The sequence below is a fragment of the Sarcophilus harrisii genome, chromosome 1, assembly GCF_902635505.1.
Source record: "Sarcophilus harrisii chromosome 1, mSarHar1.11, whole genome shotgun sequence".
NCBI classification, from domain to species: Eukaryota; Metazoa; Chordata; class Mammalia; order Dasyuromorphia; family Dasyuridae; genus Sarcophilus; species Sarcophilus harrisii.
Genome location: NC_045426.1, coordinates 600,045,327 through 600,062,656, shown reverse-complemented (window position 1 = coordinate 600,062,656; position 17,330 = coordinate 600,045,327).

The window sequence follows — 17,330 nt, the reverse complement described above, 5'->3', positions numbered from 1 at the left end:
AAATATTCTGGAAAAATTGAGAGGGAAAAATGCACAGTCTTAAATAAATCCCAGATTTTAAGAATATGTATTTCAAAAGAATCAGAGAATGTAGAAATTTTATCTTATGAACTAAAATTCTATAGAGGAAGTTGACTTAAAAAAGAAATGAAGAAAATCAAAATCTAAACTAAAACAGAAATTTTGGTAAAGAAGAAGAAAAGTTTTTAAAAGATATTTATATTGAGCAACAAATCAGATCTTTTAAAAAATACTGGATAGCTTCAAAAAGAAGTGATTCACAAGTGATCGGCAATGGCTTAATCAATACTACATCAGGTCAGACAAGTTTTTTCCTAGATTTTTTCAGTTTGTTATGATAGTCTAATGAACAAGATGGAGTGGTGTGATGCTGGCAGTCACACATAGAGTTGGATACAGAACTGTTTGAATGAGTAGAGTTTCAGTGTAGTCATTAATAAATCATTTTGGAGGAAGATCTCTATTCAAGTGTTGCTCAACAGTTTTTTCTCACAAGCTTGGATGAAAGATTAGATTATATATTTATTAATGAATTAATGTGAAAATAAGGAAAGTATCAAAGAGTAAATGGGCAATGTAGACCAATAATAGAGTATTGATGGGTGAAAGAATGTAGCACAGAAGAAAAAGCAAAGAAGAAGCAATCAAAGTTCAGAGTAAGAATATGTAGTTTTTTCCCAAAGGGCTCTAAATCAAAAGCACTGATGATGTGGATCCACCAATCTAGAGGAAAACAAAGAAAACATACAGGAAGAGACCATGAATTAAAAAGATTTAACAGGATGATCCTCAGATGCTAATGATGAAAAAAAAATCAAATGAGGTGGAATTAAGTAGGGATAAATACAAACACAGGTTCAATCATCAAACTTCTAAATGAAACATTTCTGAAGCTTGTCTAAAAAGAGTTTATGCTAAAAAAAAAGTTCAAAGTATTTTAATGTAACAACATGAATTTGAATTAATAAGATAAAGATTTGAAACTTATTTGCCATGAGATTCTGGGGAAAGCATATAATTTTTATGTGTTTCAGGCAGCTATGTTATTTTTTACTATGAACATAGATTCCTCATTTTTGCATATTTGAGAAAAATACAATTATACTTGCACTAAAAATAAAAGTGTCCAAAATAAGATAGTTGTTTGGTTTATTGTAAATTTCCCTATAAACATGGATGGGTCATTGTTTTCACTCTGAGCACCATGATTTAGGTAGGACTGGAGGTTACCTTGTGGAGAACAAACAGGATATTAAGTGTCTAGGATCCTCATACTAAGAATCAATGGATATTCTGAAATTAGCCGTTAGAATGATACAAGGAGGACATGATAGCCATTATAAGATTTGGCAGAATTTTGTTGAATAAGAGATTGGAATTTTTTTAGAGCTAGAAGACAGGGAAGGTAAAGGGAAGAAGTTGGTAAGAAGCAGATTGTTGCTTTATATAAGGAAAAATTTTCTGAAATTTTAGAATTTTATTTTCCTATTTTTCCTAAAAATATAGAATGACATTGAGACATATTGGATTCTCTCCCATAAGAATGCTTCATCCAAAGACTAGTTGCTCCCTCATTGGGAATATTGAAAAACATTTTGTTATAAAACTATAAAATTCAGTAAAAGCTGTCTGAGTAATTTCTAATTATGTGATTTTAAGATTTTAAAAATACTAGGACATTATATTTGTGTTTATTTAAATGAACACAAATGACTATGTTTTGTATGACCTCTTGAATTTCTAGTGAGTCAAATATCTCCTCAATGCAAGTGATTCTTAGATCCTCATATTAAACCCTAGTCTCCTCATTTTTTGATTTGTTTGATGCGATGGAGACACATGACTTTATTTGATTTTGTAGTGGTATAGGTTGCATTGAGTTATTTATACTCTTTTTTAATATAATACTCAAAAGATACAGACTAAGAAAATAATGCTAAATTGTATTTTTGTAATAGAAATGGAAATAAAAATACAACTTAGATTTTTTCATATTCTCCTATACATTTACATGTTAAAGTTAATAGGCAATGTTGTATGAGTAAAAAAAGTTTAATTATAAATATTAGCAATTTAGAATTTTAATAATAATCAGAATAGATGGCTAAAGATAAACATCTTTATCAGTGTGAATAGTTGAGAATGTGGAGTAGAAATATAAAAGAGAGGAAATATAATAATCCAGTGTCAACCTTATGAATCCTTCTTCAATTCTGAAACCAATAGTTTCTGGACTGGATGATCTAAAACTTAACATGTACCTCCCACTGTATGCAAATTTGCTTCATAATTTTTCAGATTTTATTCAACCAGGAAAAATTAGAGAGTATCCTGTGTAAAATAAAAAGAGAAGGGTGGTAAAGGAAAAAATAGGAAATGAAATGAGACTCATGCAAAAAATTTTTTTGAAAAAATTAATAAAGTGATAAAATAGGTACAAAGATAAAATAAACACAAAATACAGAAGAAAAAAAGCACTTAAACAGAATTAGCCCAATGACAAACAGGGAACAGAAATTCATTGTATAAAATAAGTGAATAGGCAAAATGGAAAGAAGTATAAAACCTCACTGAAGAAAATGATTCCTTAAGAATAAGAATTAGGAAAATAGAAGCTAATGAATCTGGGATACATTAAAAAAGTAAACAAAGGCCAGCTAGTTGGTGCAGGGGATAGAGCACCAACTCTGGAGTCAGGAGGACCTGAGTTCCAATGTCATCCTTCTAAGGTTGTGACCTTAGGCAAATAATTTTACCCCAATTGCCATGCCAATAAATAAATAAACGAAGAGCCAAACAAATACATAAAAAAATAGGATTAAGCAAATAAACAAATAAAATGAAAACTCCCAAAGATAGTTTATTCAAATTCCAGAGCTCCAAGATTAATAAGAAAATTGTGCTAGTAGCCAAAAATGAAAAAAAAAAAAAACAGTTAATGTAATGGGCTGAAGCTGAGTAGATGCACTGAGTTCGAGCACTTAAGGCTAATTAGCAATTGGACAATACTCTATTAATAAATGCTTGGAGAAAGAATGGCCCCGCCCACTCTCTGTGCAAGTTTGATGCGTTGTATAGGAGATTGCATAGAAGATTTGTTGGGTGGAGTGTGAGAGCCAGAGGCACTGCTGGCCAGATTCATGATTGCTCTCACTTCCTATTGTCATTCCCCTTCACCTCTGCAAAGAATAAAGATCAAGAATTTTCCCTTATACTGACTCTAGCTGATTTTAAAATACCCTGGGTGCTAAACATGGTCATCACAAGTTAAAATGTTGTGAAACCCACAATCAGAATTATAAGATTTAGTAGCCAGAATATTAAGACAGAAATTTTAAGATATAATATGCTAGAAGGTTAAGTAGTTTTATAACCAGCAAAAATAAATACAATCCTTCAGAGATTTGATGAAATAGAAGACATTTAAGAATTCCTGATGAAAAGATCAGAATGAATAGAAAATATTATATTCAAAAACAAGACTCAACTCAAAAAACAACACAAAAAAGGGCAAATATGGAAGAGTGTTCATAAAGGATTCAGTCAAGTTAAACTGTTTATATTCTAACATGGGAAGATGATACATGTAACCCCTAATAACTTTATTATTATTGGGGCAAATAAAATGAGTTTTTGTAGACAGAGTGTGAGCCAATTATGTTGGGATGATTTCCAAAAGGAAATACACAAGAACTTTTAGAGCTGAATAGAACCTGAGGGGCTGGTAGGCAATGTTTAAATTTCACTTTCATTAGAATTGGTTCAAAGTCAAAAAAAATAGATAGATATGTATTTTGTACACCCACCCACACACACACACACACACACACACACAGGTGTAGAGGTTTATCTTACCAAATAGGGGAAAAGGAACAAAAGGAGAGATGGGAATATATAGAGAGAGGATGACCAAAGGGAAAATAGATTAAGGGAGGCAGCAGCCAGAAGCAAAACAGACTTTTGAGGATAGACAGCATAAAGAAAGAGGACCAAAAAAAAAAGAAAAAAATGAAAGAGGGAAATACAAAATTTGCATTCATAAATATAAATGTAAACAGGATGAGCTCACTCTTAAAATATTAAAATAAAATAATAGCAGAATGGATTAAAAATAAAATCTAATAATATGTTGTTTATAAGAGAAATACTTGTGACAGAAACACAATAAAGGCTTGAACAGCATTTATTATGCTTCAGCTAAAGTAAAAACATCAAGTCAGAGGTAGTCATCATCTCATACAAAGCAAAAAGCAAAAATAGACTTATTGAAAATGATAGCCAAGGAAACATCATTTTGCTAAAAAGTAATAAAAACAACGAAGTAATATAAAATATGATTTTCTCTAATAAAGGCTTCATTTCCAAATATATAAGTGATATAAGAGCCATTCCCTAGTTGATAAATTGTTAAAGAATATGAGTAGGCAGTTTTCAGAAAGCAAAATGAAACAAAATCAAGGTTATCTATAGTCATATTTTAAAAAATACTAAAGATTAGGAAAAGGCAAAATAAAATATCTCTGAGGTACCAACTCACATCTATTAGAAATGATAAATACAGCAGGGGATAAGGAAAAATAGAGACATATAAACTTTTGGTAAATTATGAAGTAGTCTGACCATTCTCTGAAAAAATTTGGAACCATGGCCAAAGGACTATAAAACTGTGACTCTCTGACCCAGAAATGCTAATAGTGGATTAAAGAAAAAGGAAAAGCACTTTTATAGACAAAAATATAACAGGGGAAGTTAAATGATGCAGTGGATAGAGCAATACTGCTGGAGTCAGGAGGACCTGCATTCAAGTTTGGCCTCAGACATTTAACACTTCCTAATATACCCTAATTCTTTAGGCAAGTCACTTAACCCCAGTTATCTCAACACACACACACACACACACACACACACACGTAAAAAAGCTCTTCTTGTGGTTGCAAAGAATCAGATATTGAGGGGATGCTCTGCAATTTGGGAGTAGCTGAACAACTCATGTCATATGATTGCTGCTATATATTATTGTGGTGCAAGAAGGGACAAGGGATATGGTTTTATAAAACAACAATATGGAAAGAATATAACCTGATGCAAAGTATAATGAGGAAAACCAGGAGATCACTGTGCACAATAATAGTAATGTTAAAATGATGATCAGCTGGGAAAGAATTGACTTTTCTGAACAATGCAATGATCTAAGATAATTCAAAAGGATTAAAGATGGGGGAGGTGGGAAATATCTACTCCTAGAGATAGCATTGATGAACTCTGAGTAAAAATGAAATAAATTTTGTTTTTTACTTCTCCTTTCATTCATTCACTAATTCTTCTTTTTCTTTTACCTATATTACCAATATGCAAATGTTTTGTATGATTTAACACATATAGTTCATATAATATTGTTTGCCTTCTCAGTGGATTTGGCAGGGATAGGAGGGATCAAGATATTAGAACTCAATTTAAAATGAAAAAATATTAAAAATAATTTTATTGTAAAAATAACAGTAACACTGCACTTTGATTTGAGTACTGGCTATACCACTATCTATGAGACTTTGGGGAATTGACTAAACCTTTGTGAGTCTCAGATTCCTTGTTGTCAAATATGTTCATAAATTCACATTTTGTATACATGCACAGATGATATATTTATTTATTTTATATGTGACTTCTAATAATATAAATTAATATAGTATCAATATCATAGACAAATAGAGAAATAGGAAGATAGTCTATATATGTATGCATATATACAGACAGACAGAGAGAGGAAGAGAGAGACAGAGAGATGGCATTACCTACATTTTTTGGCTATTGCAGAGAATCCCTTGCAAATTCAGATATTTGTGAGCTCTATCATGATGTCATAGAACTTGAGTTTTTCTAGAAAGGTCTTTTCCTCATCTCAACCCAGTCCATTGAACCCTCTTGTGCTGGAGAATCATTACAATGTCAACTTGAGGGGAAAGACATTTACTACATTTATTTTTGTGACTCACCTCATTTAAAATCATTAAAATCAAGAAAAGTGGCATCCTAATGAATGTTCTTTTCCCACAGTAATGCAATAAGTGCATTTTCAAATTGTTGTTTTCTTATGAGGATTAAAGAAAAGAATGATTAATTTCCTGGGAGATGCTGCAATATAGCATCATTTCAGAACTTCATCCATTACAATATTTGTTTCTGCAGAACAGTTAAATGTTTAAGGAGTCTGTTAAAACTTTTGCTTGAAGACTATGGAAATTATACAAGCTTTGAACTTAGAACAAGTGCATGTATACACACATACAAATTTGCTCCAAAGAGATTTGTGATAAGTAAAGATATATATATATATATATGTTATATATATATATATATATATATATATATATATATATTTAAATGACATGCTTTGCAAGTTTGCAGAAATATATCTACAATTTGTACTACCAGTTTTTAATGAATGCCTCCTGCCAGATTCTGTCAGCCCCATTGATGAAGGAAGAGAAGGGTGATGAAAGTCAGTGTTCATGGCAGCTGAAATCCTGAAACTCACAGAACTGACAAGCATAACTTACTTAAAATTATTTCCCTCTCCTCTCATTATTACCACAGAAAGTTCTCTTTAAATAAGGGCAAATGAGATCATGTTCATCTGAACAGGTTGTTCCAGGGAGTACTATTATTTTCTTTAAGGCTTTTATCTTCTATTCATTTTTTTAAAACTCCCTATATTTGTCATTTCCCTAACAGCCAAGATTAGTATATGGTGATAGAAATATTTCTGAGTCTATGACATAAGGGAAGATATAGCAAGCCTTTGCATTGTTAAATGAAGCACAAATTATTTATTAAGAGTCAGAATCATTGGATACCCTAAAAATAGTACAAGACAATAAACAAGAGTTTACCAGAAGAGCCCAAAGAAGTGCCTTCAGAATGTCTATACTTAGATCTGAATGAATATATGTTACATTCATTTTAGTGTAATTTAAATGTAATTGAGCAACTCCTTATTAGATCTGTTTCTCTCACTGTACTTTTTAAAAATAATCCAGTAATAAAAGGTACCTTAGTTAGAACTCATTTTCTGAGATGGTGACTGCAAAAGTTAGTTCTCTTATCTATATTTCTCCAGTATTACTTCTGTGTAATTCAGTCATTTAAATCCTCCCTTTGTTTTTAGATAGAGTCCTCCATTTTCTCACATTTCTTTTCAGAGAATGTTGATATACTAGAAGAGGATAAACTGCATCCATTCACAAAAACAAAAACAAATAGACACACAAAAAGAACGGCAGCAAAAACTCTTCTAGATTAGAAATTGGTGAGATAACAGCATAATCTGTATAACATATTCCCAGAATCATTTAACTTGACTCAGAACTTGATCACTGGGAAGTATATGCAGAAGATATTGAATAGGTCTGTCTGGCCTGAAGTAGTCTATTTTTTTTTTTTTTTTTGTATTCTGAAACATAAATATCATTTACTCTTCAGCACTTTTGCTTTTTCAGAATATTTACATATGGAAAGTAAGGTGGAGAAATGGAACTAACCATCTTGATTTAGCTCTAATCCACAATTCTCCTTGAGTAATCTGATCATGGAAACAAAAGGATACTACTGTATTGTGTTGTTGTGTTTTGGGGCTTTGAAAGAGACAATGGGAAAGACTTGGTTTGTTTACAGACAAACAAATCAATTTTCCCTCCTGAATATAGCTTCTATCAAACAAAAAAAAAATTATAAAAAGACAAGTATCTGCATAACGTAAACACTGAAATATCCTAATGAAACTCAATGCTTATGCCTATATTTAATCTTTTCTTTGAAAAGCAATAGCAGAAAGAACTAGTATTTTAAACATCATACTCATTTTGGGGAGACTCAAGACAAAAAGACAAATTATTGATGACTCCTTTAACTTCAGATGTCTTACCTTTAATGTCAGAGAATTAATAGAAAAAAAAATGCAAAGGGATAGTGAAGAAGACCTGGATGTCTTTGAGTAATTTTTTTTTTAATAAAAATTGATGAGAATCTAATGAATAAATTTCATTACATTCATCTCTCTATTCCTCCTACTGTTTTGGTTGTCTTTTAACCCTTTGCATTGAGGCTAGTATTAAATTTATTGTTAGAAAGTATGATAATATACCTTGCTGCTTTCTATACACTAGTAAAATTTTAGTAATCAAAAGGAGAAAACATGGCAGTTTCTTCCCCCCATTGAAAAGTTCAAAATCAAAAAATAGGTTGGAAAAAAATGAGCAAACTAGAAAAAAAAATCATTAAAAAAATCTACTTTGGTGAAAGGAAAAATCAAAATAAACTCAAAAGAAGACAATGTAGTCAGTATAGGGAAAGTCTCATAGAAATTGTGAATTGGACATGAGCCCAGGAAAAATTTCTGGAAGAATCAAAATTTTTATTTTCAATGACAAATAAATGGTACAGGAAAAATTAGATAAATAAATGAGAATGAGGGAAAAAATCATGAAACTACTACAGCTTGGTTAAAGAGGCACAAAAACAATAAAGAAAAAAATATATGCAGGGAATAGAATCAAAAGAACATTGTTCAGAGTAACAAGAAGACTATATGATGAGCAATTCTGATACGTATAAGTGACTCTTTACAATAGCAAGATGATTTAGGACAGTTCCAATGGTCTTGTTATGCAGAGAGCTATCTGTAGCCCAAGGGACAAGTGGGAATTGACTGTTAAACCCTACATAGTATCTTCAATTTTTTTTTTTTTGTTTTTTGCTTGCATTTTGTTTTCTTTCTCATTTTTTTTCCCTTTTTGATATGATTTTCTTGTGTAGCATGATAATAAGTGAAAATAGATATGGAAGAATTGCATATATTTAACACATACTGGATTAACATATAGGGAAGGGGGTAGGGGATAAGGAGGGAAGAAATTTGGAACATAAGATTTTGCAAGGGTGAATGTTGAAAATTATCTATACATGTTTTGAAAATAAGTTAAAAATATATGCTAAAAATAAAATTGGCCAAATAGGCAAAGGGGTACAAAACTTCTATAAAGAAAATAACAACTTAAAAAGCAGACTATGTTGTAGTGTTCTGGTTGGTTTTCTGGAGGTCTCTGGACCAGCCTTCATTTCAGCAGATTAATCACCATACTAAACTAGATAACCATTATATTATCAATTCCACTTAGTTAACACCTTGTAAGAGTCCTTGTTTCAAGTACAGAGTTCTGGCCCATAACATCTCCTGCTTTCTTTTGTTTTAGAACATAGTTGGTTATGCTCTCCCTGACTTCTCAGGGAGGTGAGAACCCCAAAAAGGAGGTGATCACGCCCTTCCTGACTTCTCAAAAAAGGGGGTGAGAACACTAAAAAAGGTGGTGATCATGCCTTTCCTGATGTCTCAGGAAGGGAGATAAAAACACCAAAGGGAAATGGGGAAATCAAACAAAGATTAGCGGGTTTCTGAAGGTTCTCACTTGAAACAGGTATACATAAATCCATCAACATGGGAGTTATTACATAAGCACATAATAACACAGGCTAGTGGTGATGTAACAAACAACACAAATCAACATATCCATTAGTCCTAGAAATAATCCAAAACCAATCTATTGTCCATTACTTCATGTGTTAGGAATTCAATGATTCCTGCAAGTTTTGAAGTCTTACAATAGTCTCATCATGTGTCAGGAAATCCAATGATTCCTGAAGATTTTGAAGTCCTGTATTAGTCTTATCATGTTTCAAAGAATCCAGTGATGCTTGCAGATTTTGAAGTCCTGTATCAGTCTTATCATGTCTCAGGGAATCCATTGATTCTTGCGGGTTTTGAAGTTCTATAACAATCTCATTATCAGCCATGCTCTTTGAGTATCAGATGTTTCTTAGGTCTTCTCCTTTGTTTTGAGATTTTTCTCTTTTTCGATCTCTCTCTGATGGATACAGCTCGTTGGCACCAATCTGATTCCTTCTTCATCTGCAGAGATACAAGCAAACCCTTTTCCCCAAGCAGTTAACCTGTCTGGTCCCTTCCATTCTTCACTTTCTGGATTTCTCCACATCACCTGGTGAGTACATTGGAACTGCTCACACTGGACACTATCTTTCTGTTTGGTTAAAAAAAACAAAAACAAAAAAAATATTCTCACCAATTGTAATTCCTTTCTCCCATCTGATTGCTTCTCTGCTGACTGACCATATCAGGGTATTGAATTTCTAAAGACTCTCTAGGTATAAATTTGGCTACCATCATGTCCTGTTAGAATCCTTACAAGCTGTTAAGTCATTAGAATTGATAGAGACAATAATTATCTAATTTAGCATGGTTCATTATGATTGATCTGATCTTACAAGGAGATGTTATGGGCCAGAACTTGAAACAAGGTACTAAGTGGAATTGAGGAGACAATGTTTAAATCTAGTTTAGCATTGATTTAATCCTACAACAAATAATGGTTTCCCAGTGATATAATGATTGGTGTGTACTTAGTGAACAGCATATAAGCAAGAAACTCTCAGGGCCAAAGAGCACTCTGGGAGATACAGAAGCCCACAAGCCCACTCTCGGAGGCAAAGTCAGATTCATTCCATCTTCCACCTTTGTGCTGACTGGAGGCTGAAGAAAGCAGAGGCAAAGGATAAGCTGCAAGAGCTCTTGGAACCAAGCAGAGAGATAGGCTTCTATGAAAGCTAACCTGGCCCAAGGAAAGGGATAAGAAATAAACGTTTGGATTTTATCAGTTGGCTGTATTTGGAGTGATTATTACTTTCAACTGAAACTAAGGCTACCTCCAGAAAACCTCCCCAAGAAACCTGCTCTCAGAGAGAACCATAATATATTATAAAAAAGAAGAGAACACCACAAGAAGTGTCTGAAAATTGTCAGTTTCACCAACCTAACCCTGGACTGCTTACTGTGGCAGTCAGGGATTCTATTCTGGAGGCTCTCCTGGGGGACTGAGAGACAGATTCATTCATTCCCATCTCATACCCTGTAGTGGCAGGCCTTTCCTTCTGCATTTTTCTCCATTGAAACCAAGTCCCCTCTGAAGGCCATAAGGAGCCTGACGAAAGTTGGAATGAATCTCATTCAGTCCTTGCTGGCTGTTATATACTCCATTATCATAGGTGTGAATCTTGTGGAACTATATTAAGTACTAAGTACATATACTGAACTAAAGGACTATTAAGCACCATGCTAAACTAGATAACCATTGTCTTTATCGATTCCACTCACTTGTAAGAATGCTTGTTTCAGAATTATGGCCCATAACATCTCCTCATAGGATCAGATCAATCATACTGAACCATGCTAATTTAGATAATTATTGTCTCTATCAATTCTAATGAGTTAACACTTTGTAAGGATTCCAACAATGTCCGATATGTTTTTTGTTTGAGGTCTTGGAGCTGGGTTCTGCCTCTCATTTCCCTGAGTCAGTCCACATTTTGAGGCCCAGTGGAAACCCTTATTGCATGGGGTTTGGGGTCTTGTTCTCTCACCCTGTCTTCTCACTCTATCTCTAAGCCAAGTAGGGCAGCTTTCAGATGCCCTACTTTAACACACTGAAAGCATTGCCCTCCCCCTCCTCCTTCTCCCTCCACCCATGAAGGTTTAATTGAGGGGGTAGGTCAGGGGATGGGGAATGCCCTAATGGCTCCTGCTGTGAAACACCTCATTCCTTAATTTCATCAGAATTGTACTTAACTACTTTCTTGTCTAATTTTTCATCCTTTTCAACTGTTTTTTTTTTCAGTAATCTCCTCTCCTGTTCTTTCTTCTTTTCCCTTATTTTAATACTTATGGAATTTCTAAAGCCAATTGTATTGTTATGTGTATAGAATGTTTCTTTATGAATTGAATCAGGACCATTATCATAACATTCACTTAGTTGCTCTCCTACTAATTTCCACTTGTCTGGATTGGCCAAATGGTAAAAAAAAGTACAAAAGTTCACTAAAGAAAATAATACCTTAAAAATTAAAATTAAGAAAGTGGATGCTAATGATTCTATAAAACAATTTTTAAAAATTGAAAAAGTAAAAACATAAATGAAAATGTGAAATATTTCATTGCAAAAATAATTGACCTAGAAAATAGATCCAAGAAACATAATTTAGAAAATTAATTGGACTAACTGAAAGCCATGATCAAAGAAACATCCTATAAATCATATTTCAAAAATTTGTCAGGGAAAAAGTTCTTTGATATATTAGAAGCAAAGGGTAATATAACATTGAAAGAATCTAACATTTACCATCTTAAATCAATACTAAAATTAAAATTTCCAGAAACATTATAGCCCAATTTTAGGGTTTCCAGACCAAAGAGAACATATTTGGGGTATCCAAAGAAATAAATCCAATATCATGGAATCACAATTAGGCCACATTTTTTTCAGCTACATTAAAGGAGTTAAGAACTCACACTTCAATATTCCAGAAGAAAAAGAGCTAAGCATTTAATCAAGGCTAACCTACCTAGGAAAAAATGAGTATAATCCTTCAAGGCAGGGAAAAAAGGCTAGGCAATGAACTAGAAGGCTTTAAAGTATTCCTCCTGAAAAGACCAGAACCTATCAAAAACAACAAACAATCTGATAGATGTTATACATGTATAATCATGTTAAACATATTTTCATATTTGTCTTCTTGTGAAAGAAGAAGCAGAATAAAATGAAAAGTGAAATAGTTTGCCTCCATCTACATACAAATTCCATAGTTTTTTCCCTGGATATAAATAGTATTTTACATCATGAGTTTTTTAGAATTGGCTTGTAATTGTCACTGTATTACTAAAAAAAGCTAATTCTATGAAAGTTAATCATTGCACAATGTTGCTGTTATAGTGTACAGTGTCCTGGCTCTGGTCAATTCATTCAGCATCAGTTCATTTGGCATCCATTCATGTAAGCCTTTCCAGATTTTTAAAAAATCTACCTGATTATTATTTCTTTCAGAAAAATTGTATTCCATTACATTCATATAATACAACTTGTTTAGCCATTTACCAACTTATGGGTATTCTTTTAATTTCCAATTCTTTGCCACTAGAAAAAGAGCTGCTTTTAAAATAATTTTGTACATGGAAGTCCTTTTCTCTTTTTTATGATCTCCTTAACATACAAACCTATTAGTAGCATTACTGGATCAAAGGGTATTCACAGTTTTATAGCCTTTTGGCATAGTTCCAAATTGCTTTCCAGAATGGCTGGATCAATTCATAACTCTACCAACAATACAGTTATGTTCCAAGTTTCCTAATCCCTTTTACATTCACTATTTTTCTTTTCTGTCATGTCAGTCAATCTGATAGGTCTGAGGTAGTACCTCAGAGTTGTTTTTTTTTTTTTTTAATTTGTATTTCTCTTATCAATAGTGCTTTAGAACATTTTTCATTTGACAGTAGATAGTTTTATGTTCATATAAATACTATCTTTTCCTATCTTTAACTATTTTGCAATTGGGGAATCACTTGAATTCTTATAAATTTAACTCATTTCTCTATACTTTTGAAAAATTTGATCTTTATCAGAAACACGGGCTGTTAAGAATGCAATCAGCTTTCTATTTTCCTTCTTATTTTATTGTTGCATTTGTGTCAAAACTTTTTTTTAATTTTATGTAATCAAAATTATCCATTTTGCATTTTAGAAAGTTCTCTGTCTCTTATTTGGTCTTAGAAATTTCCCTTCTCCATAGATTTGACAGGCAAACTATTATTTGCTATTAATTTTCTTATATCTCATATTTTTCTTATATTACCCTTTATGTCTAAAGTTCAACCTAAACTTTGGATAAGGTATGGAATATTGAGGTATGCCTAGTTTCCATCATACTATTTTACAGTTTTGTCAGCAGTTTTGTCAAACAATGAATTCTTATCCCAGAAACTGGATTCTTTGGGCTTATGAAACAGTAGATTTCTATAGTTATTTACTACTATTTATTTTGTATCTACCTTATTCCACTAATTTACCACACTGTTAGCCAATACCAAATAGTTTTGATGCTTGCCATTTTATAATATAATTTTAAGTCCAGTATGGTGAGATCATCTTTCTTTGCATTTTGATGTATATAATTTTTAAGAAGTGAAATGAATTGCACAAGGAGATAGATAGCAAAACTCTAATAGGGAGCAACCTCAAGTTTTCCCTCTCAAAATTAGATAAATTATAACATAAAATAAAAAAAAGAGTCAAGGAAAACAGTAGAATTTTCGAAAAGTTACATATGATAGACCTGTAAAAAACTAAATAGAAATAAAAAAGAGGCTTGTACTTTTTCTCATTTGTACATGACACCTTCATAAAAATTGATCATGCATTGGGGTATAATAACTTCACAAGAAAATGAAGAAAAAAATGCATCCTTTTTAAATGATAATGTAATAAAATTTTCAATTAAAAAAGCCATGATAGCATAAATTAAATTAATCAAATCCTAAATAATAAAAAGGGTCAAATCTTAGAAATAATCAGTAATTTCATTAAAGTGAAGGATGACAACCAAAATTGATAAAACAACACACCAAAATTCATGGGATGTAGCCAAAGCAACTGTTTAGTGGAAAATGTGCATGTCTAATGAATAAATCAATAAAAGATAAAAAAAAAAGAGCAGATCAATTAATTGGCTTTTAACTAATTTTTTTTTTAAAGGAAACTAAAAAAGAACCAATTAAAACTTCACAATTAAACATCAGAATGGAAATCATGAAAATATTTCTACTAGAATTAATTTATGTACTCAATACCACATCAATCAAGTCACCAAAGAATTATTTTATATAGTTGGAATTTTAGTTAAGTTGAAGGAAAAATTATTTAATAGAATTGTATTTTCTATTAGTTGATTTACTTATTTTTTCAAGTATCAATTTAAACAGAATTTAAGATATATTTTAAAATTCCAAAAAATGAAATACAATATTCTTAAATGTGATATAGTGATATTGCCAAAACAATTGCATAAAGAGAGTCATTCTACTGAGCTGTGAGTTCCATATAGGCCAACAATTTAATTTGGAAGCCAGAAGACATAATTTGCTTTTAAGTTGCTTGCATATAAAAATATCTATTCTCATGTGACAGTAGCAATATGTTCTGATGTTGTCATATTGCATCTGAAATATTTTGTCTAATCATTGATGCAACATTTATTTGGTGCAATGAAAGCTAGAATTATTCAAAGGAGCACCACTGTGGAATAATAATAACTGTTATTTATTTCATGTTTTATGGTTTGCCCAACACTTGTAAAACATTTTCTTATTTTATCTTTATAATAACTTAAGACATAGGTGCTATTATTATACCTATTTTACAGATGAGAAACCTGAGGCAATGACTTGCCCAGGATAACTAGCTAGAAAGTATTTGAGACTGGATTTGAATTAGGTTTTTCTGATTCCAGGTCCAATTCTCCATCTACTGTACCACTTAGCTACTTCAGAACTATATATCATGCTATATTTAGATAAGATCCCAGCAATGGGTATGACTAACCTGGAAAAGAGAAGACTGAACAGGAGCACATTAGTTATCTTCAAATATTTGAAGTGGTTTCTATGTATACAAGGGATATAAATGCTTAACCCAAGATGTGAGAATTTGGAGTTTACTGGTGATTTTGGGCTCAACATAAAGGAGAAAAAAATTTCTAACCATTAAAACTGCCCTAATGTGTTATGTTCAACCTCAATGGACATGTATGATTAATGACTGGATGGCCACTTCTTAGGAATATTGCAGATAAAATTTGTATCTTATAGAGAGATCTCAGATTTAATACTCTTAAATAACCTCTTAATCTTGATAGTAATAAAGTAGAGGTATACAACTTGTTTACAGTAAGGGAGTGCAAATAGATAAACTGCTCAGTTCTGTGAGGAGAATGGTAATGTTTAATAAATTATAATGAAAGATTAAATTCTATAGCAATGAATCCCCATGGGTCAGAGAATGTTAGAACAGGCCTCGACCAAACTTAGTCATACTTGAATTATTCAGGCTCCTTCCAGAAACTATAGTATTACATATGCTTGTCCTTTCTTTACTTCTTTGTGGAAGAGCAGCAAAAACTGGCACTCAGAAGTATATTACAAATCTGTACCTTTTAAGCAAGTTTCCCTTGTTCTGTTCTCTAAACATTTCTTTCTGAACACTGGGGAGGGAGATAAAGATGTTTTGTTTGCTGGTTAGTTCCCTGAGGCATAAATAATAGATGCTAAGTTGTAAAAGAAGGTGATGTAGAATCATTCATCATTTAATATAACATAGAAAATTCAAAGTCTGTGAGAAAACAGAAATGTAAAATAATAGACAGTGTCAAAATATTCAACTTCTAAATATCAGTCAGTGTGGTTACAAGGTAGTCAACTGATACAAATCCAAGCTTTTTTGGAACAACAAAGGTGCTGGTTTTCTGCTTTTTTGAAGGTGAATATTTCCATAGAAATAGTTCCTCTTTTCTCCCTGGGCTTGAGAGTCTATTAAAAAACAAAAACAAGTACAAGCTGTAAACAGCTTAAGTGGGGGAAGGGAGGACTGACCTCTAAAAGAATGAATTGGTATCTTTTTTTGTCTTTTAAGCAGATATATTAAAATTTTGCATCTAAGTACCTTATGTTTCATATTTTAGGAATTTCAAAATACTTCTTAATATAATTTTAAATTGATACTTGAAAAGATATGTAAAATAACTAAATATAAAAAAGAACAACATAAGTTTCTCTTCAAATTAACTAAAATAAGAAAATGTCTCCAGTAGTACTGGTGTACTATCTCTAAAAACAATGGAAATTCAGATTATATCCATTATTGATATTATAGTCTTTTGTTTTATCAAAACTTCTAGAGTTATTATAAGAATCAAAGTGGAGAGTGGATAAGAAACATTGTGCAAACTTTAAAAGATTATATAAATGACAGCTAAAATAGGATTATTTGGAAATTTAGAATAACAAATGTTTTAAAAAAAAGATTAAATAGCATTAACATGCTATTCCAAGAAAATTATGCCAAAATATTTTAAATTATATTATTGGGATCATGCAAGCAGAACTGCTCACTTAAGATTTTTAAGCTGAGGCAAAACATTATCTGATATATCTGTAGTTAATAAAGATCTCAAGTAAGGAAAGTAATATATATCTGTTCAAAAGCAAAAACAAATCAAAATAAAAGGGATTTATGAGTTAGGAACTCTCATTTAGCAATACACTATAATTATTAGATTACCTACAAAAATTATATTGCTTTTAGTAAAACTATAGATATAATAATTCAAGTAACACAAAAGTCATTTTTTTGTATTATTTG